A 25,137-nucleotide genomic window follows, 5' to 3' on the forward strand; every position below is an offset into this window, starting at 1 on the left:
CCAGAGATGTTAAGTAACTGGCCCAGGATCACGCAGCTAGCAAGTGGTGAAGCTGCAGTTGGGTCCAGAGTATAGCCTTTTAACCACTACCCTGAACTCTCTCTCAGATTTCTCTATCAAGTCATTTTGGTTCACTGTTTTCTGTTAACTGGAAAAGAATATGTTTCCTGTAAGGTATTTCTCAAAAAGCTGACTGCAGTGAAATACTGCTTTCACATTGAAGGCTTTTTTTCTGCCTTGTCTGGCCTTCTTGCTGGTGTTTAAGTCTACGAGCAAGCGTGTAATAATGACAGCAGGAACAATGACCACTTGCCGAGTGTATGTCTTGGGCTAAGCGCTGAGCCAGGATCTTCACTTCCTTCCTGTCTCTCTCCCCTTATACAACATAATGGTCCAGGGTGGATAATATCATCCTTGGGTTACACATGGACAAACCGAGCCCCAGAAGGGTGAAGTGACACGACCAAGGTCACACAACCGGTAAGCTGTGCAGCAGGGACTTCAAGGCATATGGCCACCCTACTCAGCCAGTTTTATCCCACGTACTGTGTGCCAGGCCTTGCCCTTGGCTCTGGGAATACCAACATGAATTAGGCCCCGCCCCTGCTGCCAGCCAGGAGCTTGACTGGCTCACACACCCGCCATGTTTTGGGGTCACCAACTGGTGTAGCTACATGCATGCTTTCCTCTGAAATGTTCTCTCCCTTATTTTAGGAGAACTGAGTTTTGACAACTCTTCCACAGGATCTGAAGTCATGTAAAATTTTGTTGAGGTTCTGCAAGGTGTCTTGGAAAGCAGCAGGATGTGTTTCTGTGTTTGCACACATCCTTGGTACGCGATCCTCTCTCACAGCTCAGTTGCTCTCTGATTGTGTCTCTCTGTTCCACAACAGCAGGCTGCAAATCTCAGTGTCCAGTGTCATCATTTGAGCTAGATTACTCTGTCTCAGGAATTGTCCCAGCATTCTGTGCTAGGATTACAACAGAATTTAAAATGTGGGGTCTCCCTCTCAATGAGTACAATTAATTCTTCTTATCTTTCAGATTCTCTAGGAGCAATGGTATGATGGTTATGACCACAACTCCAGAGCCAGACTGCCTGGTTTCAAGCCTCAATTCCAACACTTACCAGCTGTGTGACCTTTGGCCAATTACTTAGCCTTTCTGTGCCTCAGTTTCCTCATCTATCAAATGAGGGTGATGAACTCATAGTGCCACCTTGTGAGTGGATTGAATGAGTAAATGTGCATCACTACTTGGTCCCTGGGGCTGCGTAAGTTTGGACCATTGTTATTGACAGTTATCCACAGACTTGAATTCCATTGATAATTTGAAAAGGACTTATTTTTAAGAAAGAAAAATAGTGCTTCACTATCTACTTTTTTCAGCTCTCCAAGGGTCGCTGTGTTCTTTAAATTTCCGTTCTGGGGATTGTACACAGCCATTCAGGTCAGGATGCTCTCAGTGCAAGCCTTCCGTGGACTTTCCCTGCAGACGGGAGGTCTGCATTGCAGCACCTCGCTACGGTTATCCCAGACCGGTTTACACGTGTTGTCTTTTTTTTTAATTAATTTTTTTTAATTGCAGTAACATTGGGTTATAACATTATATAGCTTTCGGATGTACATCATAATATATTTGGAATTCTGTGTAGATTGCATCATGTTCACCACCCAAAAACTAATTATAGTCCATCCCCTCACATGTGAGCCTAATCACCCCTTTTCGCCCTCCCCCACCTTCCCCCATGGTAACCACCAATCCAATCTCCATTCCTATGTGTTTGTTTGTCGTTGTTTTTATCTTCTACTTGTGAGTGAGATCATACGGTGTTTGACTTTCTCCCTCTGATTTATTTCACTCAGCATAATACCCTCAAGGTCCATCCATGTTGTCACAAATGGCTGGATTTCATCATTTCTTATGGCTGAGTAGTATTCCATTGAGTATATATACCACATCTTCTTTATCCATTCGTCCCTTGAGGTTGCTTCCAAGTCTTGGCTATTGTGTATAATGCTGCAATGAACATAGGGATGCATGTATCTTTATGCCTTTGTGTTTTCAAGTTCTTTGGATAAATACCCAGCAGTGGGATAGCTGGATCATATGGTAGATCTATTCTTAATTTTCTGAGGAAACTCCATACTGCTTTCCACAGTGGCTGCACCAGTTTGCACTCCCACCAGGAGTATACAAGGGTTCCCTTCTCTCCACATCCTCTCCAACGCTTGTTGTTTTCTGTCTTGTTAATTATAGCCATTCTGACAGGAGTGAGGTGATACCTCATTGTAGTTTTGATTTGCCTTTCCCTGATAGCTAATGATGTTGACCATCTTTTCATATGCCCGTTGGCCATCCATATATCTTCTTTGGAGAAATCTCTGTTCAGATCTTTTGCCCATTTTTCAGTTGGGTTGTTGGTTTTTTTGTTGTTGAGTTGTATGAGTTCTTTGTATATTTTGGATATTAACCCCTTATCTGATATATGGTTTGCAAATATCTTCTCCCAATTGTTAGGTTGTGTTTTTATTTTGTTGATGGTTTCCTTTGCTGTGCAGAAGCGTTTTAGTTTGATGTAGTCCCATTTGTTCCTTTTTTCTTTTGTTTCCCTTGCCCGGTCAGACATGGTACTTGAAAATATGCTGCTCAGACCGATGTCAAAGAACATGTGTTGTCTTTAAACGGTGCGATGCAAGTGGATCGTTTGAATCAGTGCAGATTGTAAACCTCTCCCTGCTGGCTCGCACCCCCACCGGCCAGTGTTTCCTGTTGTACACTGCATAATAACATTAACTCCCGACCCAGGCCTTCCCCTCTGCTGTTGTCCCGTACACACCTTTTTCCACGGGGCAGCCAAGGTGATCTTTTCTCAAATGCCCATCAGATATGACACTCTTCTGCTGAAACCCTTCTAGTTTCTTCCTTTTGCACTGAGAATGCAATGTTTTAAAATGAACTTACTCTCTACTGATTTCTTAAACAGAAGACTCAGATGTAATTTTTTATGACTGAGGACCTCGTCCTCAGTCTCATCATTGTGACAGGATTGAGTTGGTGTCAATAACTTCCACTGCAAGTGACAGAAATCCAACTCTTACTAACACAAGCAAAATTGAACTTACTGGCACATGTAACTGAGAACTTTTGGAGTGATGGTTGTGTATGAAGCATGGTTGTATCCAGGTGCTAAAATGAGTTCATCAGGGTTCATTTTCTCTCTCCATCTGTGGATTCTGCCTCTCTCTGCTTCTAAATGTGTCGCGATTCAGCCATATTCACTCCTTCCAAAGGGAGCTCTACATTTGCAGCAAACAAGATAATTTTGGCAGTCTCAGGTAGAATCCTTACAGGTCTTAGAAGAGGAGCCCGCTTCCTCAGTATCCGTATACCAGTTCTTGTGGAAGGACTCTGAATTGCTCTGCTTGAGTCACATGCCAACCCCTAAGGCCGGTGAGCAGATAAGTCATTGTGATTGGAAGTTCCTCCCGAATCCCATGGGATAGACTAGCTGCAAAAAGGATGCTCTGCAGACTAAAGCAATAGATGTCTACTAGTACCGTAGGCTCCTTAAAACAAAATACTGTGTGCTGGGCACTGTGGCAGAGAGATGAAAGATAAAAACACAAAAACCACCCAGAACTGAGCATGCGGATGCAGGGACATGTGCATAAACCAGAGACTAACATAATGTAATCAGCTGTGACCAACACACAACATGTTCTGAGAGAAATGCTCGTTGATCAAATAGGAGTTAATTGTGCCAGGGGAAATCAGGAAAGACTTCACAGAGGAGGTGATATGTGATGGCATTTCATGATGGAGAGAGAGAAAAGAGCATTTCGGGTGGAAGAAACAGAACATGGAAAGATATGGAGCTATGGAAGAGGATGGAATAGTGACAGGTGAAAGGCTGGGCACGTAGACCTGGCAGCAGAAGTGACTCTCTTTCCTGAGTTCATCTTCACGCTTCCTCCCAAGTCACCCCCACTTCATGCTCCCCCCACCCCCAAGAGTGCTATTATCCCCTCAGGGACTGGAGAGACGGCGTGTATGTCCCTGGCCGCTGCGCAGCCTCTCCTTCCTCACCCTGCAGACCTGCTCTGGCCCCCATGTCCACAGTCCGCAGGCGGCACCACCATCTACTTTACTTACCTGTTACCCTCTCCCGGGCCATGAGATCCACCCCAGTCTTTCTGCTCTCCAGCCCTTCTTCTTTCTTGTGTTCTGTTTTTCCTATTGTTGCTTCCATACTTTTCAGCCTTCTTATGAAAAGAAAGACCACCACTTTTAAAGACCATCGGCCAATCAGAACATTTCCTTACTGCAGTGATCTTTTCAGCCCGGGCTCCATGTTATGATAACCTGGGAAGCTTGTAAAAACTGTCCGATGTACAGGCTCCGCCCCTAGGTCTGCTGGAGCCTGCACTTCAGTGACTCTAAGATGCTGCTTGGTTCGCTCGGTGTGCAGCACACCTCATGTCCTCACCTGGGCTTCGGAACCTTCTCATGGAGGCCTGCTCGTGGCTCCCCTGCCTAACGGTCCGGCAGGGGCAGAAGGCTGGTCTCTTGATGGCCACCAAGACTTTGCTGTAGTCAGGTTTAATGAGATATTCCCAGGCTTGTTACACTGTTGTCTTGTTCGTAAAAATTATGTTTTAGCCTTCAGGACATCTAATTTTGCAAGTCAGTGTCGGGTACAGAGCAAATCCTGTCACTTAAGAGCAACACATTCCGTAATTTTAAAGGTCAAAAACTCACGTGGAAATTAGACTCAACTATTTAAATACATTGGCTTAAACAGAAAATGTGGTCCTACGACAGCCTGGCTGTTTATGCATATGTAAATTAGTCCATTAGATGCAGTGATAACTGGTATCTCAAGTGCTCGCTGATTGTCCCTGTAGTGTGGTAGGAAAACACTGGTAAATGCAGGAACTGTTCTGTTTAAGGACGTTGTAATAATAGCACTCATTTATGGAGTGTCTACTTTATGACAGGCACTACACTGCAAGTTATTTAGTTTACCTCAAATCCTCATAACGATCCTGCAAGCAGATCTTGTAAAAGGAAGGGAACAGTTACAAGTGCTGAGCTAGGATTCCACACCAGACCGACTGAGCAAAACCACTCCCGCCTCCGCACCACACTCTCCTCATGCAGGACCGCACTGTACGGGAGCACGCTGCGTGTGCCTGGGCGCCCAGGAGCGGGGCTACCTGGTGGAGGAGATTCTGTTCCTAGAACCCGGGCCCACACTGAGTATTAGTTTCTTTTTACAAAATATTGCTGATCTGATAAGCGAAATATGATGCCTCATGTTAATTTGTATTTTTTATTCAGTTGTTGGTTCTGATCAGTTTCCTTATTTTTCAATGGTTTGACTTGAGTGCATTGCACTGGGAATAATTCAAAAGACAGGGTTGGGTTGGTTTGTTTCTTTGAACTAGTAAGCTAGAGAAGGGGAAAAGAATCATTACCTTTTGAGCACTGATTTTAGTATTTATCTACATAACAATCATCAAGGTAGAGAAATACAAATTCCCAGCCACCCTCACCAAAAGATGACAAAGCATGTTTTCTTTCTTTTTGGTTGGTCGAAAATCGTGTCTTCTGTTTTGCATCTGGGAGTAAAACTGAGCTCACTCGCAAAATGTCTATTTTTGATAAATTGAGAACAAAAAGACCAAAACTAATGACTTCCACAATGGAAGGTGTCCTGGGAAATACAATATAGAATAGTGGAATCGGGGGCTTATTTACTATGATTCTGTATATCCATCTGATGGGGAGTATAGTTTTCTTTACACAAAGGGATCCAGGGAATAGTGAATCAGGAAATAATTGACTTGTTCTGGTTTGTCTGTGAATGTGCATTTTTATCTGATGGCAAATATGCTGTTGGCCTTTGAGTCAGTCACCCACCATAAAATTTCCTCAGCCTCGTGTGCACCCAGAGAGTGTGCCCAGCCCCCCCAAAGAAAACATTTCAAATTAGCATTAATCAGCCAATGTCGTGGTATTTCGGGCCCTACGGTGAAAGCCACCTACTGCAGCGGAATGCCATTCAGCAGGCAAGAAGTGATTTGCAATATAATTTAAATGAAGAGTTGGTTTCCTTTCCCATTTCAAGCATACCAGTATGGAAAACGGATTGTCAGACATTCTGGTGGTGTGCATCAACTTGGCTATTCACTCAGAAAATGAAGTTTCCTGAGACACCGGCACATTTAATTTATTTCTTTTTCCCTATGAAGTTAACTTTGGCTTGTTAAATACAATGACTATCCAAACCACAGAAAAACCAACACCATTAATTTTAATGCTCATAATGTAGTGGAAGGAGGTTATATTCATTTGGGATTTTTTTTCCTTTTAATGGAATGTTTACTTGCCCCTCTGCTTATGAGTTAATTATTATTTTCCTTCCATAATGTTCTGCTTATATCTGAGCAGCCAGTGTGTCTATTAATGTCTTGCATTTAAAAAGTGCTGGTGAATCTATCATTTTGCAATGTCTATCAGTAAAGCATCAATAGCTTGACAGCATGGTGAGTGAATATGTGGCTGATAGGCATGCCATGAGTCCCTTACAGGATTCTCTCATCTATTTTTATGAAACATTTAGTTTTAGTAGAGTTTCTTTTCTATGCTTTGATTGGGAGAGTGAATGACTTTTCAGTGAATTATATAGCAGAGAGTTACGAATTGGTGTCTTTCCTCTCATCATGTGGGTATTTATTTTTAATTCATCTATTTATTCATTTAATAGACACTTAGTAAGCATCCAGCTTATGCCGGTAGTGTGCTAAGTATTATGGATTAAAAATCATCAGGACATAGTCCCCTCCTCAGGGTGCTCCTACTTCTGAGCCGGAATTGCATCCCAGTGAGAGGAGCGGCACAAGTGGCCCAGGCACGGGGGAGTGGAGAGGCGCGATGGAGGGAGCCCTCCCTGGACAGGGGCCCTCAAGGGAGGCTTTTGGGAGCAGGAGGTGCTACAGCTAGACCCTGGAGGCCCAGGCCACGAGTTCTTCAAGTTGTCAGTGAAATGATGGATGAGGGTGGGAAAAGGCAGATGAGGTAGAGGGAATAGCGAGTGCCAAGTTGTGAAGCAAGCCATTGTTGGAAACCTACTATATGCTGTTTAAATACTGATAATATAAGCTAACGTTTAAGTGCTCACCATTTGCTATACACTGTTTCAACTTCTTACATCTGCAAAATCGGTTAAGCCTTATAATGACTCTTTGAAGTAGGTAGTATCAACATCCTCTTTTACAAGTGAAAGTCAATGCCTGGAGAGATTCAGTAACTGGACAAATCCCTCACAGCTCGTAGGATCAGGACCAAGGCTGGGACTCAGGCCCTCTGACTCCAAAGCCTGCAGCTTTAAGTACGGTGCTCCTGGCCTCTCTGCCTTCTGGGGCCTTCACTCCAGCCATGCAGATAGACCTGCAAATAGTGACTGACCTTCATGACTGTGTCTCAGTGGGGATGATAACAGTCCCTGTCACATGTGGAGAGGATTAAATGAGATATAAAATATTTAAAGTGCTTAGAACAGAGCCTGGTATGCAGTGACACACTGGTTAACTGCTGGTATTATGATGATTAGTGTCTTAAAAGTAGTAGAGCCCAGGACCTTAGGAGTTCAGTAGAGCTTAGGAGTTCAGACCACCCAGGGGAGGTTACCGCCAGGCCATTGGTCAAGATGCGCTTGGAGGTGCTGGCAGTTGATGTAGACCTGGCTTGCTTAATGGTGGAGTTCCTAGAGACAGGACCTGGGGACCAGGGGAGTATTTCAGCAAGACAGGATGGAGTGCAGAAATGGAAGCAGACCGGAAAAGTAAATAGATTAATTTGATGAAAGCAGGGGGTCTCTAAAGAGAAGCTGGGAGAGTAAGATCAAATCGATGGGTAGAAATTGTTTCCAACTAATGACGTTTGTGGGAAGGATTGGCATTGTCTATATCTTGTATTATTTAGCCATCAGAAAAATTTTCATGGGATTAATGGGCTCCATTTTTCCATATGAAGGAAATGAGGTGCAGAGAAGTTATATAAGTTGCGTAAGCTCATCCAGCTGAAGAGTGGTAGAACTTGACTTGAACCCAGGTCTGTGTTTTTAAAGTGTCATGCTCATTTGACCACACCACACTTTCATTTTTGTAGCACTGAGCGTTCTGACACATTATGAATATTTATAGAATATTTTTTCTAGTGAAAGGAATAGGGGAAAAAAGTAAGAAAAATGTACAAATGTGTTCTTCTTATCAATCATCACCATTTTCCTGGTTAATAGCCTGTGTCTACTTTCATCCAAGATGGAAAGAACTGGTCTCTCTCTTTGATTTCCTATACACACACACAGCCCTCGTGTTGCCTATTTGTGCGTACCTGTTACAGCACATACTATAGGTAGCACATTAGCACCTGGAATAAGAGCTGATGGTTAAGATTTGGGCTTTGAAGGACCCGGTGCCAGGGCTAGAAGCCAGCGCTGCCATTCACAGCTGTGGTCGCAGGCAGGAGTCTTTGGTTCTCTGTGTTTCTGTTTCCGTATCTGTTTAATGACATCAATAGTAGTACCCATATCAGTGGGTTGCTGTTAGGAATAAATGGATTAATACGTATAGAGACTAAAAACTGTACTTAAAATGCTGTGATCGCTCCTTAAATATTAGCACTCTTATTGTCGTTATTGTGCCGTATCTCATGTCTCTCCAAATAAAGAACTGTGATTGCCTGTGTTGGTGAGGGCATGGGAAAGTTGTCTTTTCATATATTGCTGAAGAGAGTATGAAATTGTACAGACTTTGTGAATGGTAATATGACAATATATCAAAATTTAAAAGATATGTTTTCTGTACCTAATAATTCCACTTCTAAGTACTTATCCTGGAGATGGGTTCACACAAGTAAAAATGTATAATTTGTACCTTTTGAATTTTAGTCTGTGCGTGTATAACCTAACCCAAATTTTTAAAATAAAGGTCCCTGAGTGTTTTATGCTTTGTTTGTACCCTCCACATGGTCTAGCACAATGCGAGGCGCAGAGACACTGACAAATTCCCTTTTGTTCAGCCCGGCACAATTCCTACGGTCTCTGTGCCCCAGACCCACCAAAGGCACCGCTTACGTCTTAGAACGATGCTTCACCCTGAGCCACTCACCCCAAACTCCGTGTGACAACTAACTTTGTGCTCCAGCCGCTTTTTTTCTTCATTGTTTTGCTTTCCGAATTGACATACACTTTTTTTATTGCAGCTGTGTCCTTGGCCTCTCTCGATGACTATTCCTGACTCGTGGACCTTGCGATCTTGGGAAAACATCATCCAATTTCTTCAATCTAGACCCTGGGGATCCCCCTTTTTCACAGCATCACCCCCTCTCAGCCTGGACACATTGACCAAACCATTTTCTAGTACACGCGTGAGTAAGATGCTTGACTCTTTTTATGGAAATAGTTCAGATCACCCATTTCCCCCGCCACACCCTTCACTTCTGTGCACGATTTTGTTTCTCTCAAAGCCAATTCTCTTCCTTTCTGGAACTAACTGCCTGGCCGGTAGTTAATACCCTCAGGTTCATTATCTGTTTAGTCACTGGCTTCTTCAAGGAGGTGGTAGCCAGCAGAATCTAAGGATGGAAGGCACAAGCCTTTGTTCTCCTCCTGTGTGGTTCCATTCAGGGTTACTTGTCTCTGACTTAGATTGGAGACTAAATGGATTAGAATAAAACCAATTTAAGAGAAAAAAGAAATGCTCACAGACACAGAAATAGAGATTCCTGCTATCTTGCCTGCCTAAGATCTGCAGGCCTCACCAAGGAATTTAAAAAGTAATGTTTCTTATCATAAGTGACAGAAATATGCTGCTTTCTGCATCAATAGATATGAAGATTAAAGGGTCTGACCGTATTAAACAATTTTGCACAGCACCAGGCACTCTGGGCTCTGCTCGCTGCCTTATTACCCTTCATCTTGTGGCTATTTCAGGCCCAATTTAAGAATACAATGCAGTCTGGCTTTGCAAATTGACATCCTTTAATTTAAAATGTCTTGTAGGGGAATTAAGAAATTATGGAACAATTATTCACCCTCAGTTGAAAGCTAGATAGCATCCTGAGATCCTGGTCCATTAGCCATTTAAATAGATTGTCACATAATTGAATTACACCTTTGCCCCCGTAATATCTTGTGGAAATATGTTGGTGTTTCGTGTTGGTAAAATGCTCCTATAAAAATAGAGTAGGGGTCGAGGTTGGAGATTGACCTGGGTGTCAAAGAAAACCTCAGAGCGGAGAGGGCTGACACGTCGAGATTTTGTGCTGGAGGTTGATGAGCAGAGCAAGCGTTCCATTTGGAGTTCAAACTGAAGTTTCACAGATCAAAACTGTATACATGACGTGGGGAAGTATGCATCCTCCCCTCGCATCCCTTTGCATTGTCCTTCAGTGTTCAGCTGAAGTGCCCGCTACTCATTCTCGAAACTGTTTCATTGTAACCTCCCCCGTGGACAGAAACACTGGGTTTGCTGTGCTCCGGACGTGTCTTCCTGTAGACAGTTCACTCACAGCCCTGCCGCGATGGCGCCAAGCCTCCTGCACCAGGCAGTGTGGCTGAACCAGGACCCGGGTCCCGCTCATCCAGGATGGCAGAATAAGTGTTTGATGAATGAAGATTTACTTGGAAGTCTCAATGGTTTCGTGTCTAAACTATTTTCTTTTGTGGAATGGGAACCAGAAAAAGGTGGAATCTATTAGGAATTTTTAAAGCATCATTCTTAAGTAGGGATTTTGCCCCACTTACATCATTACACCATTTCATCGAGGATTTATTAAACACCAACTCTATTTAGCAAATGTTTATCAGGCACTTATTATATGCAGACCTAGGGTAGGTGCTGAGGGGAAAAATAACCCAAACCTATTTCATGTTCTTTAGAGGAGCTGAAAGCCCCTCTAAAAAGCCATTGGGGATTGGAGAGTTCTGCAGGAAGCAGACCTGGTGACTGAAAGAGCAGGCAGATGGCTGGGCATGCGCCAGGACCATAAGCAGGGACGAGGGTACATTCCATTCCATTCCTCTCTGTCTTCTATGGCCGTTGGTCTGCCCAACCTCCTCCCTGCCCCCCACCCCTCCACATCATCCATTTGGGAACCCAGCAGAGAAGAAAACTCTTAGACTAACGTCCTGTGGTCAGGCTGGATGTGTGCCTTTCATTTGAAAACTCCCCCAAAGGAGAAAGATTCTAAAGCACTGTTCCCCCTGCCTCAACCCCACCCCAGCTTCCAACTCTCCTCCATATTGTGCAGCCTTCCGCGCCTTCGTAGTCTTTGTCTGTTCTGTGTGGCACGAGAATCTCTCTCTCTCTCTCTTTTTAAAAGCTCTTTACCTTTTCTTTACCTTTATCAAAGAACACTCTTGGAGCTTTAACACCCAACTACAGCTATCCTCCTGAATGTTCCTGTGTGGAAGGGATTAATCAAGTCTGTCAAACACTGAGCTGTAAAACCTTTAATATTTCTAAAAGGTTTAAAGTCGGCATATTTATCACATGCATCATTGAGAATAATCTTTCTTTTTATAAAAAAATAAATGCTTACTGTAAAATATTGTGGTGATGAGCACAGTGGGTAAAAGGTTCACACAGGGGCCCAATTGTGATACTGGAATGGAGATTCTGGTAAAATCTTCCTCTGACGTCATTGCCCTGGAGGCCACCTCTCATCTACCACACTTCTATTTGTGTGCATGTTTTTTGTTTGTTTGTTTGTTTTATTTTTTTTTGAGGAAGATTAACCCTGAGCTAACTACTGCCAATCCTCCTCTTTTTGCTGAGGAAGACTGGTCCTGAGCTAACATCCACACCCATCTTCCTCTACTTTATACGTGGGACGCCTACAACAGCATGGCTTTTGCCAAGTAGTGCCATATCCGCACCCAGGATCTGAACCAGTGAACCCTGGGATACTGAGAAGCGGAACGTGTGCACTTAACCGCTGCACCACCGGGCTGGCCCCTGTGTGCATGTTTGATATTGTGGAATTCTAGAATCTTCGTGCTCGAAGGGAGAGGAGTGTAGGAGAAAGGGATTAATTCTTATTGAGGGCCTGTCGCGTCAAGTATCTTGCTGCATGCTTTACGTAGTTGTCACGTTTTAACTTTCACAGCAATCCTTACAGTAGGCACCAAGACAGCTGACTCATAGACAGGGAAACTAAGATTCCAAAAGGGAAGCAATTTTCTCAAGGTCACATAAATATTCATTTGCATATCTGGGTGTCGACCCTAAGCCTGTCTAATTCTTTCATTCTGTCCATGTGGCAAACATCTAGCAAATGTCTAACACAAGGTGGTGCCCGCTGAAGAGCTGCCGAAGCCATCATGACCGTGAACGTTAAGGTTCCTGGGATTTTTAATGAAAGATCTGTATTCTACAGACAAAGAGACCGTGGAGATGGTTGGTCCTGAGTCTGAGAATCCGCAACGTACATTTTAAGGTGTTTCATGCAGCAGTGGTGTAGCGAGCCTTAGAGTAGGGGAGATTCACACAGGGCTTTTCGTTAGTATAGCTAATGCAGACAACATACTTCACTATTCATTTATAACGTGCGTTCACTTGCACAGCCTAATTTAGTCTAGTCTGCAGCACTGTGAAGTAATATCAGCACTACTCCCATTTTACAAATCGAGGAACCGAGGCCCAAAGACATGATAAATCCTGCCCAGGTCATTCAGCTAGAAGCAGCTGAGTTGATGCTCGAATTCTGCTGGTGCCAAAGCCACTGTCCTTCCACTATACTATATCTTTAAGACATTTGGTTATTATTCCTAAGAATTAAAAAAATCAAGTCGTGAAGCTTGAAAAGACCTTAGAGACCCATCAGTCTTATTTTCCAGATTTGATGACCAAGGTCCAGGCACTGAAAGTCACGTGACAGGGGCCCGTGCTCTGTGTACTGGTAACGGAGAAGAAGGTGGATTCATTGGCATGGGAATGGGTGGGCTAAACCAGGGAAGGCTGCGCAGAGGTGGTGAGTCTTGATGATGTCCTGAAAGGAGGAGAAGGATTTTAACTGGGGGAGAAGCTTCAACATGTGATGCCAAGGCAGGAGAAAGGCATGATCGTGTTGATCCCATGGGCGGGGCCCTTCAAGGCAGCTCAAGTTTGCTGTTTCAATATAATTCGTTGCGTAATTGCATTCCCAGACTGCCACCATAGTGCTGCACATACATGTAATTAACCGCCCCGCCAACCAGACGGGGTCCTCTGCACACCTCCACTCTGTGCTCCAGCTCTGCATCAGAGCAAGTGATGCACAGAGAGGTCCTGAGGTAGGGAAGATTTGCAGTTTCAACCTCACCTTTTCTATGAGCACACCTCTCTGCGGTTACCAAATGTGCTGGGAGAAAAAAAGATAAAAGACTTAGAAGGAGGAACAGCTTTCTGCTCATAGGTTACTATGAAGACAACAGGCCCGTTTCTGGAACTCTTTTGGGTAGGCGAGATGTTTCCCCAGTTTACATTTAGCAAACTGTAATTAGCGCCAGCAGGAGAGGAGAACGACTGTGTGGGGAAACACCACTTTCCTCTGCACAACAGCCTCTGTTCTGAAGGGCAGTCCCCAGCTCTGGGCTGTTCCTGTGGGGAGGCCGTGTACAGGTGCCCTAGATAGTGGAAGGGCCTGTTCTGCGGGGGAAGCACTTGCATGCAGAGGCCACTTGATGATCCACTTCAGATGGCAGATGGACCTTGCTTAAGTGTCAGCAGGTTGGAATCACAAGGCTTTTTATGCTTTCATTCATTCCATAAGCACACATGAATCCACACCCAGGTAAGCCCTACTGTGTGCTGAAAACACTGTGTTAGATGCTAGGGGCTACAGATCCCACATGCCTCTGGGAGAGCCATGCTTGTCAAAGGCAGGTTTGTGGCTGGATACACAAAGAATCAGCTGAAGCTTTTTGGTTTGGGGACCCCTGAGTAAAGTAGTGGTCCTCTATTAGTTAGGATAAGTAATGCTGGCTTCCTTAACCAACAGTTCCTCCTAACCTAAGATTTAACACAATCAAAGTGTATTGTTGTACTTAATGCAATCATTCAGGGACACAGATTCTTTTCCTATCTTATGGATGTCACCATCGTCTTCAACAGGTGGCCTCTAAGGTCTCTGAAGGAGGTCTCTGAAAAGAGAGGGGAAGATCCCACTTGGAAGATTTTTAGGGGCCATTTCTGGAAGTGGTGTCCATCCCTTCCACTCATATCCCATTGGCCAAAATGCAGCCATATGCCCCACCTTCACTGTAAGAGCCTGGGAGACGACGCTTAGCTGCGTGCCCAGGATGAGAATGAAACAGCTTAGACAGACGCATAGTCTTGTCTTGACATGGGCCCTTAAACTCAGCTCCTATTCAAACAAATACAAGATCCTCTAAAAGCTTGCCCTGCACTACCACTTTGAGGGGACCTTCCAGGGAAAACGATCTTCCGGTGTAGAGCGGAACTCTGCTGGGGAGAATTGAATTAATATGAATGCTCTGGAAGAGCCTGAAATGACCTCTTAACTTTTGACCCCAGAATTCCTCTTCCAATATTTTATCCTAAAAATAGAAATTACGAAGATTTTTAAACAAAGAGGTTTATTTCCATGTTCCCTGCAATTTTGAAAAAGGCAAACAACCTAAATTTCCAAAAATGAGAAAAAATGTTTCACTGAAATTTTCCACATTCAAATAATGTAGTCATTAAAGAAAACACATTTCTAAAGATTTTTTAATGTTTTTCACGGCATGTGGACACGAAGGTAGGCATCAGAACTGTGTATACATCAGGACTCCGATGTTGCCGCAGACCTATGTTTAGAGGTGTCGACGTGGACAGTCAAAAGGCACAGACCATGCAGTGAGGTATCTGGAGTGCGTTTCTCTGTGCAGTAGGATAAGGGGCGCCTTTATTTCTCTCTTCATATTTTTCTTCTAATTCTGATATTATGATGAGTATGCCGAGATTTCGTAACTAGAAAAATAAATCAATTAAACATTTTTAAGAAATGAAGTGGAAAGAGGAACAGCTTTGGACCAAGACTGACTCATGGGGGAGTCAGGGGACGGGTGAATTATCCCAAGTATCTCAGGAGGGAACAGCCAGAGGGCATGTGCAAGCCCTGTCCTGGAACTGTGTCAAGTCCAGAGGGGAACAGCAGGCTGGAACCCAGAGGCCATCATAAAGGTCAGGATTTATGCAGACTAAGGGGACCCACAGCAATTTCCTCAACTGGGTTAGAGTACAAATCTCAGCTTTGGCTTTCAAAATGGGAAAACGGAAACGATTTAAAAATTCAAGATTAGGGCAATGGGTTCAAGTCTTGGCTCTACTGCTTATGAGCTGTGTAGCTTTGGACAAATGTTTTAACCACTCTGAACCTCACATTTAAAATGGAAATAATGCCACCTTCTTGATGGCGTTGCTGTGACAGTAAATGTGATCATATTTTCAAATATTTGACATGTACATATATTTTACTAAGTGGGGCCCAGGGGTCAAACTATGAGGGCCTTCAACAGTTAGACCTGTGAACACAAGGTTCATAGAATAACCAGAAACCAAGGTGGGGATGGGATTGTGATGTAATGTTAGTATTGATCAGCACCTTTTCTTAGCATCGAGGGAAACAGAAGAGACAGAATCCAGCCCGGCTCACGGAAGCTTGGGGCATCTGTAGCGTTGTGGAAGCTGAAACCAGTGCGCCCCTTAAGCTCCAAGAGGAGCACTCTGGGCTCAAGCCCGTCCTCTTTTTCACTTTTCACAATCCTCTGCAGCCTTCATTTCCCACCTCCATCCCTACCCCAACAGAACCCTCACCAGGATCACCTGGAGCTTCAGCCTGGAGTAGTCTCTGTTGCAGCAACCCTCACCTGAAATTTGGGGATGTTCATCCTGGGAAGCGTCCCCCATCTTTTCTTTGCACGTTCGGCTCGGCATCCAGGCAGTCAAGGCCCACTCCACATCCCGCCTGCATATCAACTAGGAGCACGGGGAAGCATCCCCAATGAAATGTCCCAAGACAAATATTCAAAGAAAGAGACGATAGGTTCTCACCGGATGGCTCTGTGGAAAGGGGCACTCCGGTTGTGACGCAGCCCCTTACAGAGTTAAAGGAGAGGGAAGTCAGCCCCAGAAGCTGTGACTTCACATTCATCCTAGTGAGCTCAAGCGGCTAAAGCAGAATCCCATAGACTGGAGGCTTAAACAACAAACATTTATTCCTTACAGTCTGGAGGCTGGACCCAACGTCCGTATGCTGGCAGATCCCGTGTCTGGTGAGAGCCCGCTTCCTGGTTTGTAGGATCCATCTTCTTGTATCATCATAGGGCAGAGAGAAGGGAGAGGAGCCAGCTCTCCTGCCTCTTCTTGTAAGGGCTCTAACCCCATTCGTGAGGGCGCCACCCTCATGACGTAATTACCTCCGAAAGGCCCCACCTCCTAAAACCATCACTTTGGGGACTAGGATTTCAACATATAAATTTTGGGGAGGCACAATCATGCGGTCCGTATCAGCATCCCTGATGCTTAAACAAGAGGTCTTGCACCACTTTCCCAGTTCCGCCTGAAGCCGGTCACAGCAGATTATCACAGCCAACACCCCAAGTGATGAATACATACAGGTGCCAGAGATTGTGCCCAAGCATTGTCACACAGGTACATCTGACTCTCTCGTTGTCTCCTGTTTCCTCCAGCAAGAAGAGTTTTGTTTTTCTCTTCTACTGACTGCTTATCCCCTCTTCCAGGCGCATCTTTGTTTCTATGGCTGCTAAACTGAGCAACGCCGGGAAGGGAGTCCCTGAGAAGGTGCTGTCGGATGTTTTATTTTGGTTGTCTACATCCTCTTTCACTGCACAAAGAGGATGGATTTGCTGATGATCCTGGAGTGCCCTTGAAATTCACCCTAAAGGTCTTCAGCTTAATTTAAATAGTGTTCAGTGACTTCTAAGAGAAAACAGCATAAAAGAAGATTACCGTCTGCAGCTTAGAGACTCCCCCAAATCCTAGGCTGCTCTCTGAGTTATGCTGCCAAGGAGTGTGTTGCTGATGACGCTGGATGCCCCATAAATTAATGAGGGCTGGGCTTGGAGGTGACAACGATCGCTGAGTCTCTGGAGCAGAAAATGCAACACTAATACATATGTTTCAGAAGTGTCCTTTTGTCTGTATGTTTGGAGGAGAAAGTGCTGATGAGGATCAATTTCATATTGACTTCAAATTTTTCAGTTGACCTGGAGCTCTTTTTATTAAATAATGTGCACAAAAACATTTCATCCCAGGCCAACTTGATGGCTTAGAGAATTCCCTTCAGAGTATGGCAACCTAGATAGGATTAGAAGTGCAATTCGCTCCTTTTTTCTTTTATTCATCCTTTAATGTTTATTCAGCACCTGCTACGTGCTCGATTCTAGAAACTATGCTAGACTGTGCGTAAGACACCATCTGCCCTCAAGGAATCTAAAATCTAGTGAGCTCAACAGACGCATCAATAAACGGTCCTGGCCTAATGAGAGGTGTTCTGTTGTGGAAGCGCTGAGGAGGGACTCAGAGAAGGGGTCCCGTGTACGTGGTGGGTACTTAGCTCTTGTTGAATGAATGAAGGAATGAATGAATGAGATGGCCCTCGAGCGGAGATTTGAAGAGAAGGAGAAACTGAAAAGAAGGGAAAGGGCATTTGGGGCTGAGGAAGCAGCGTGGGCAGAGACAGGAGGGTGAGCCGTTTTAAACATAGCCTGGGTGTGAGGGGAGGCGGGAGGCAGGCTCCAGGTAGTCCAGACCTGTCTAAGGACCCTGGGTGTGAAGCCACCCCCTGTGCTGACAGACATTCTCTTGGAAGGCAGGGTGGACCAAGGGGCCTTGCACCCTGCAGAGGGCAGGTATCAGTGCACAATAAATGGCCACCCGGATACCCTATTTTCCGTCTTTGCAGTGGCGCTCATACGTAGAGTATGTACTAACGCGTGGGCTCACCTCCTTTGGACACTTTCCTCAGGAGCCAGCGCAGTAGAACCAATGCAGCTGCTCTGAGAAAGACCTGGTTCAAATCCTGGCCCTTCCGTCCTGCCTGAGCAGACCCTCCTGCTGCCACAAAGCCAGCCTGCATCTGCGCTTTTGCGCGTGTTGGGCAGAGGGTTGTGATGGTTCTTCATTCACTGCCTCCCCGCACTTTTCTCAGCCAGGCTTTCCCTCGTTCTGAGTTCCTGTCTTTGTGTTTGTTGCTGTTGCTGTTGCTACTTTGTTTTGTTTTAGTCTTGTTCGAATGCTCAGGCCAGTCTGGGGAAACATGAGCATCGCTCTTTGGAGCATGGACCTCTGGGACGTCGTGCCTGGGCAGGTTCAAAATCCTGCCGCGCTCCCCTGAACTTGACTCAATGGCTGCAGTGGCCTGGCTGATTTACGGCTGTTTCTTCCCACGTTTGATCTTAGCAAACAGACAGCTGTGATGTAGAGGCTTCATTCTCCTCACCTGCTGGCATCTTCATGTTTCGTCTAATGGCTTGTTAACTGCTCTAAGGACAGGCGCTGCCCTTCTTGGCTACCATTGAGAGCGGTCTCTATGGTAACCGCATCACATTGGCGACCATGCTCATTCTTCAAGCCTTTCCCTCTCCATTTTTCTCTGGTGGCTTCTGGGTAACCTGTAATGGTTGGAGCCCTACCTCACCCTGCCAGGAAGGCACTGCGGATTTAAAGCCTCACAAAGGAACTTAATAAGACACACTGCTTTCCTCTGGCCTTGCTGCTTATGCCGTGTTGCACTTGGTCCAGGCCTGCAGGGAGCTGTCATTCCCCCTTTCTCATCACCCCTTTTGGCGTTCCCCAGGTGTTGCTCTCACCCTCTCAGGAAGCTTCGACATGGTTTCTCCAGATCTGTCTGCTCTCTGCTCATTAATATCTTGCAACAACCCCTCTGAATCCTGGCATTTGATTTGTTCTTTTTCTCCTCATTCCCCTTTGTTCAGTCATTCGCTCATATCTTCAGAAGTGACTCCCAAGCTCTCTGGTCTTCCTCTGTACCGAAGAGATTTGTGTCAAAGAGACTCACGTAGACTGTTCAGACACAATATATGAGGAGAGAACCGATTTATGTGTGGGAGGACTCTAGCGAGTTCAGCAATTTTTTACTACTCCTAATAGGAAACATTTATGTAGAGTTTATCATGTGCCAGTCATTGCGGTAAGCACCTTACATCATCATGGAAATCCTGAAAGTTAAGTACTCTTATTGCCCCCATTTTACAGATGAGGAGACTGAGGCTCACAGAGTTAAGGGATACACCCAGGGCCCCCAGCTGTTAAACGGCAGAGCTGGCACTTGAACTCTGGCTCCAGAATCCATGCTCTTCACCACTGGGCAGCGACATTTTCCCTGAATGTGTGTTTTCCCCCATCAGGAATGGCCTGTTTCTGTGAGGCTAAATTGTACCCATCCACGATGCCAGGATTAAATGCCACCTGCTTTGTGAAAGCACCCACCTTCTTCCACATTCAAGACACAAGCTCATTTTTCATTCAGCAGACATCAAGGTGCAGTGGGTACAGCCCAGTCATTCATCCATCCAACACGATTTGCCAAGTGCCGGTAGTGTTACTGTGCTAGGCACCTGGCTACAATGGTGCATTGTACATATATGTATCTGTAAACTATCTCTTGTCCTCTATGTATATGTGTATTTATATATCTTTATAGTTGTCTATCGATCAATCAATCCATTGATATTAGGGCTGTTTTTTCAATCAATTCCTCCTGCTTGTTTATGTGATAAAGCTCACCTCCTTAGCCTAACATTTAAGATCCTCCGTGATCTGGCCTCAGATACCTTTCCAGGCTTGTCTCCTAACAGGTCTTGCATCCTGGTCTCCAGCCACCACCCCGACCCCATCTCTAGAAAATGTTTCCTCATTGGAAACCATCTAAGCACAATCACATCCCCATGCATTAGGGCAGCCTTCTTTCTCTGCCTCTAGGTCCCTTTTCACATTCCCCTTCTCATATTTCTCCTAACCCAGATCCTTCCAGACACCAAGGCCAGGTTCAGACACCCCTCCTGATCCACACTCCCATCAGCGAGGAATCAGCCTGTGCTCCAACAACAGGAGCACAGCCCGCTGCTACAGCGCCTGTAGCTCCAAGTCTTAGTGTCCACTCACCCGTTTGCCCTCCTGCCTGGGCCTGCGCACCCCTTGAAGGCGAGGCATGGGCCTTATCTCCTGCTGCTTTCCAGGAACCCAGCCGTCATCATTCTTCTTCTTCTTACTTGACTACTACTAATCATGATAACTTTTAAAGCATCTGATTGCCATCCGGACCTGACAGTCGGCTAAGCATTTCACTTATTTTATATTGTTTTTCTATCATAAGAATTTTATAATGTAGATAGTGATATAAATACTATTACTAACTCCAGTTTACAGATGAGAAACGAAGACTTAGAGAGTGTGGAACACGCGCCCCAGGTCACACCCTCCCCAACCAGCGCAGCCTGATTAGACCCCACGTGGACCTGCTGTGAGGGCCGCGGGAGCAGAGCTGGCCGGCTCTTTGCTCACCGTTGTAGCCACAGCGCCTGGCAGAGTAATGCTGAGGCTCTGGCCAAAACCCTGTTGGCTGGATGAGTACATGTGCTGTACCCACCACACTTTGATGTTGATGCAACGAACAGATGAACTCACATCTCACATCTGGAGGAAGGAAGGATCTAGGAGTGCTCTCACCCCCATAGATGGTTATCTATGTGTGCACACACCCCCTGTATTACATTGCTAGATATGGCAAGGGAACCAGAGAAGGATTCTAGGAAATTCTGATACGAGGACCCCTGGCTGCAAGCTGTACGCTTTTATTTCCGTATAAGTTTCCTTTGGGTTTAGGTGAAGTTCCTGACACATCCAGAACAGTCTTTTAGATGTTTCTAGGCCAGAAGTGTCAGACTTTGGAGTCAACAAAACCTGTTTTAATCCCAGCCTTGCCATGGCCTCTCTGTGACTTTGGGCAAGACACTTAACCTGAAGATCAACATAGTGATTGATGTGTGGGCTCTAGAATCAGATGGTCTGGGTTTAAATAACTCAGCTCTAAGCTTACTAGCTGTGTGATCTTAGGAAAGACACTTAGCTTCTCTGAGCTTCAATTTTCCCACCTGTAAAATGAGTATAATAATAGCATTTGCCTCATAAAGTTGATGTGGGGATTAAATAAGTCAATTCATTTGAAGCATTTAAAACAGTACCTGAAACCTAGGAAACTATTATTCGTTCTTAGGTAATTGTATCAGTTTCAGAGGGATATCGTGAGGATCGATGAACACATTCGTGAAGCACCTAGGCTTCTAAAGGCAAGCCCAGAGCTGGCAGGGCGTCACTTCTGCTACATTCCGTTGGTTAGAGTCATACACCCAGCCCCGATTCAGGGGTGGAGGGGACTGAGCGGGGGTGTAAATGCATGGGGTGGGGTTCAGTGGGGGCCAGGAAGGAGCAGGCCGCCACAGCATTAGCAGACAGATGACTTAGGCTATAGGTCTGGGTTGGTGTTAATGGGTAGTAAACGGGCAAAATAGATATCAGTAATTTCACCCACTGATACTCTTAGATTCTCCCTCAGGCGCTCCCCTCTGAGTCTGTTCCTCATTTTCTACAAAAGTCTACCAAGTGTTGGTACATGCTTTCTAAGGCCACAAGAAATAAGAAGAATGCTTAAGTGATGAATCCATATTTAGAGACAGATCCCCTGGCAACAAAAAAGGAAAAAAAAAATGTCAAAAGACAAAATGTGAAAAGTTATTATAAGATGAAAAAAAATCCCAAAATGGAGGGCAAATGAGGGCACTTAAAGCACAGACATGTGTACACACAAACTTGTATTTCACACATATGCTGTTTCTGTCGTCAGGCATTAGGTCTCGACTACCGGCCTAGCCTTTCCAATCCATCAGGGATGATGAGGAGAAGGGGATGATGCTGCTGCTTCTCCAAGGAGGCAGGGTGTGACTCATGTAGGATGGAATCCCCATGACTGGCACGTCATCGGTGCCCTTGGAGTACCTGTTAATGGCATTGTCAACCATCTGTTGAATGGTTTCCTCTTTGCAAGTGCCATACTAAACGCTGTATCAAATATCATGAGATTCCACTTTACAATTTTTAAGTCCTTTTCACCAATACGACTCTTTTGTCTTCATTAGGATCTCCTTTTACAGATGAGAAGATTGGAAGCTGGGAGGATGGGGCTTTGCTCAGTTGGCAAAGTTGGGATATGAACAAATCCGATTCTGTCTCCCGATCCGGTGTTCCTTTTCCTTTCCCTGGATATTGCAGATTCTAGGGAGCTCCGTCCAAACCATTTACTCATTCAACACATTTGCTGAGTGTGCTGGCTGCCTCCCAAGGTCTGGAATCAGCCTCTGCCTCATACTCGGTGGTTTTGCTCTTACTACATGATATGCGTTTTTATACGCATGATATAAACTCATTTTCACAATAGCCACGTGATGTAGGAACTGTTGCCCATACTGCAGATGAGAAAACTAAGCTAAGAGAGGTTAAGTGAGTTTCCCAAGGACCTACAATTGGGAAGTGCCAGAGCTGAGAATCAAACACAAGTCTATTGAATGCCCAAACCCATGGTCTTTCCCTCACATCCCAGTGCTTCCACCATGTTCCTCCTACAAAATAGACCCTCAGCTGTCATCCAAGCATCTCCCCGTTATGCCAGACCCAGAGCTCTTTCCAGCCCCGAGTGCAGAGTGTGGAATTGAGGCTGAAGATGGGTCAGCACTCACAGGAAGGGTCAGAGTTTTCTACGGCAAACGCCTAGATGTGTACACAGGTTTAGGCTACCACGTACTGAGGGAGCTATATTTACTGAGCACCCCCTGTGTGCACTGGCATTGGGCATGCCACGTACACAGAGCATTACATTTCGTCCTCATGTCAAACCTACAAGGCAGATGCTATTGCCCCATTTTATGGAGCAGGAAACAGACGCTCAGAGAGAAGTTGCTTTCCCGAAGTCATCTAGTCTGCCTGATTCCAAAGCACTTTTGCTCCCTCTGACTGCCTCGGTGAGGATTTGAATCAAGCAGAACACTGTCTGGGAAGACTTCACGAAGAAAACGAAGCCCGAGCTGCACCTTGGAAAACATACCGTGCAGCCAAGACCCGTGTACTGAGGGCCAGTGAGCGTGTTATTACAGTTACGATTAGGTTTCCATGTACTTCTCAAATCAGATGTGGAAATATAATCAAAAACATTTCTCTTTGCAGTGCAGACCTCCAGCAGCTTCCACCCGGTGTCTGAGTTCTGAGGAAAGATAATAAATTAGCTCTAATTAGCTTTCCCACACACTGAAGCAAGTTTCCCCGTCACCTCTTTGCAAACAGCAGAGAGAAAGGCTCCGCTAGACTTCTAAGGAAAGCGGTCTATGGGGATGGACAAGGTGGGCCTGGCTCATGACCGTCGGCTCTATTACCTTGTGCGACTGTGGACAAGCTATTTGTACACAATAGCTTGAAAAAAACGAAGAGGTGGCCTTCAGTTTTTCCCTCTGTAAAATGGGGAGTTAGACTAGATTCTTTCTTCTGTTACACAGTAATCACAGAGCCCATTATTCTATCCTCCTGGAGAGTTCCCCAGCTCGGGGTGCCGGCTTCATTTCTTCATGCAGTAGGATGCGTGCGTTGTTCATGTTAAGCATCCACTGTTTACCAGGCATTGACCTACCTCCTGGGGATAAAAGGTGCGCAAGAACTGGTCTCTGTATTTAAGGAAGTCTCATTCTAGCAGGGAGAATAATAATAACTGATACTCACCCCTATCTGCCGGGGACTTGGCCATGCCCATCAAATATGTGGTCTCATTTAATCCCTGCAAGGGACCTTTGAGACAGTACTGCATTTTGGAGAGAAATAGTCTCAGGGAAGTGAAGTCACTTTTCCACAGTTTCTCTGCTAGTAAATGACGGAAATATAATTTCACTTCAGAACCTGATCTCTTAACCACTAGATTCTATGACGTCTCTCAGAGAGTGTTGGATACCGTACAAGAAACAGACAGCAGGTCATAGGGAGGCCGTGGGATGGTGAGATGTGTTCCACGTGCATGATCAGCGATGGCTTCAGTTCGGATGGTGTTTGAACAGGATCTTGAAGGAAAGACAGGCTTTTAATACATCAGGATGGAGGAGGGAAAATACTTTAGGTGGAAGAGTTGAGACATAGCGGCTGTTAGTGCCGTTGAGTCACTTCTGTCTTCTAGCGCCCCTGTGCCCATCAGAGCGGAGCACCACCCGGTCTTTCTGTGCCTTCCTCTCACTTTCTGGCACCATATCAAATAATGCTCCGCTGCTGTTCATAGGGATTTCATGGCCAATTTTTTTGGAATTGAGTGGCCAGTTCTTTCTACCTTGTCTGTCTCAGTCTGGAAGCTCCGCTGAAACCTGTCCACCGCGGGTGACCCTGCTGGTATTTAAAATATCAGTGGCATAGCTTTCAGCATCATAGCAACACAGCCACCACAGTATGACAACCGACAGATGAGTGGTGTGGTTCCCTGATCCGGAAAGGAACCTGGGCAGTGGTAGTGAGAATGCCAAATCTTAACCACTAGACCACCGGAGCTGCCTTAAGACATAGAGGGAGGAAGAGAAAAGAACACTGGGCATAGATAAGGAAGAGCATGTTGTGGGAAGGGAGCCTGGGGGAACAGAAGGCTGGGTTCTGTGCTGCATTCCTTCAATGACAAGTTGATTCTGAGTGCCTGCTCTGTGTCAAGCACAGTCAGAGCTTCTGGGAATAACCCAGCGAACAATACAAACTCCAGTACCCTAGGGCACTGGTCTCAACCAGGGGCAATTTTGCCCCCAGGTGACATTTGGCAGTGTCTGGAGATAGTTTTGGTTATGACAACTGGGGTGGTGCTACTAGGGAGTAGAAGCCAGGGGTGCTGGAACATGTCCTGCAACACATAGGACAGCCCCTCACAACAACATTTATCTGGGGCAAAATGTCAAAGGCTGTGGTGGAATGACAAGCGGGAGCCCGGTCTTGGAGAACCTTGCAGGCAGACCAAAGAATCTGCCCATGCCTTTTC

The 25,137-nt window shown here is 45.4% G+C and overlaps 1 protein-coding gene across 5 annotated transcripts in view; it reads left to right on the forward strand.

The window, feature by feature from the left end:
- The window catches only part of DAB1 (DAB adaptor protein 1), a 1,085,079-nt gene that overhangs the window by 307,945 nt on the left and 751,997 nt on the right, over positions 1–25,137 (forward strand). For 2 of the 5 annotated variants that reach the window (NM_001242550.2, XM_070245475.1), the window contains 1 exon segment: positions 9,271–9,435. The exons of the other annotated variants lie outside the window; for them this stretch is intronic. The gene's annotated coding sequence lies outside the window, so the exon portion shown is untranslated. 5 annotated transcript variants of the gene reach the window in all.

This window comes from Equus caballus, chromosome 2 (assembly GCF_041296265.1).
Source record: "Equus caballus isolate H_3958 breed thoroughbred chromosome 2, TB-T2T, whole genome shotgun sequence".
NCBI classification, from domain to species: domain Eukaryota; kingdom Metazoa; phylum Chordata; class Mammalia; order Perissodactyla; family Equidae; genus Equus; species Equus caballus.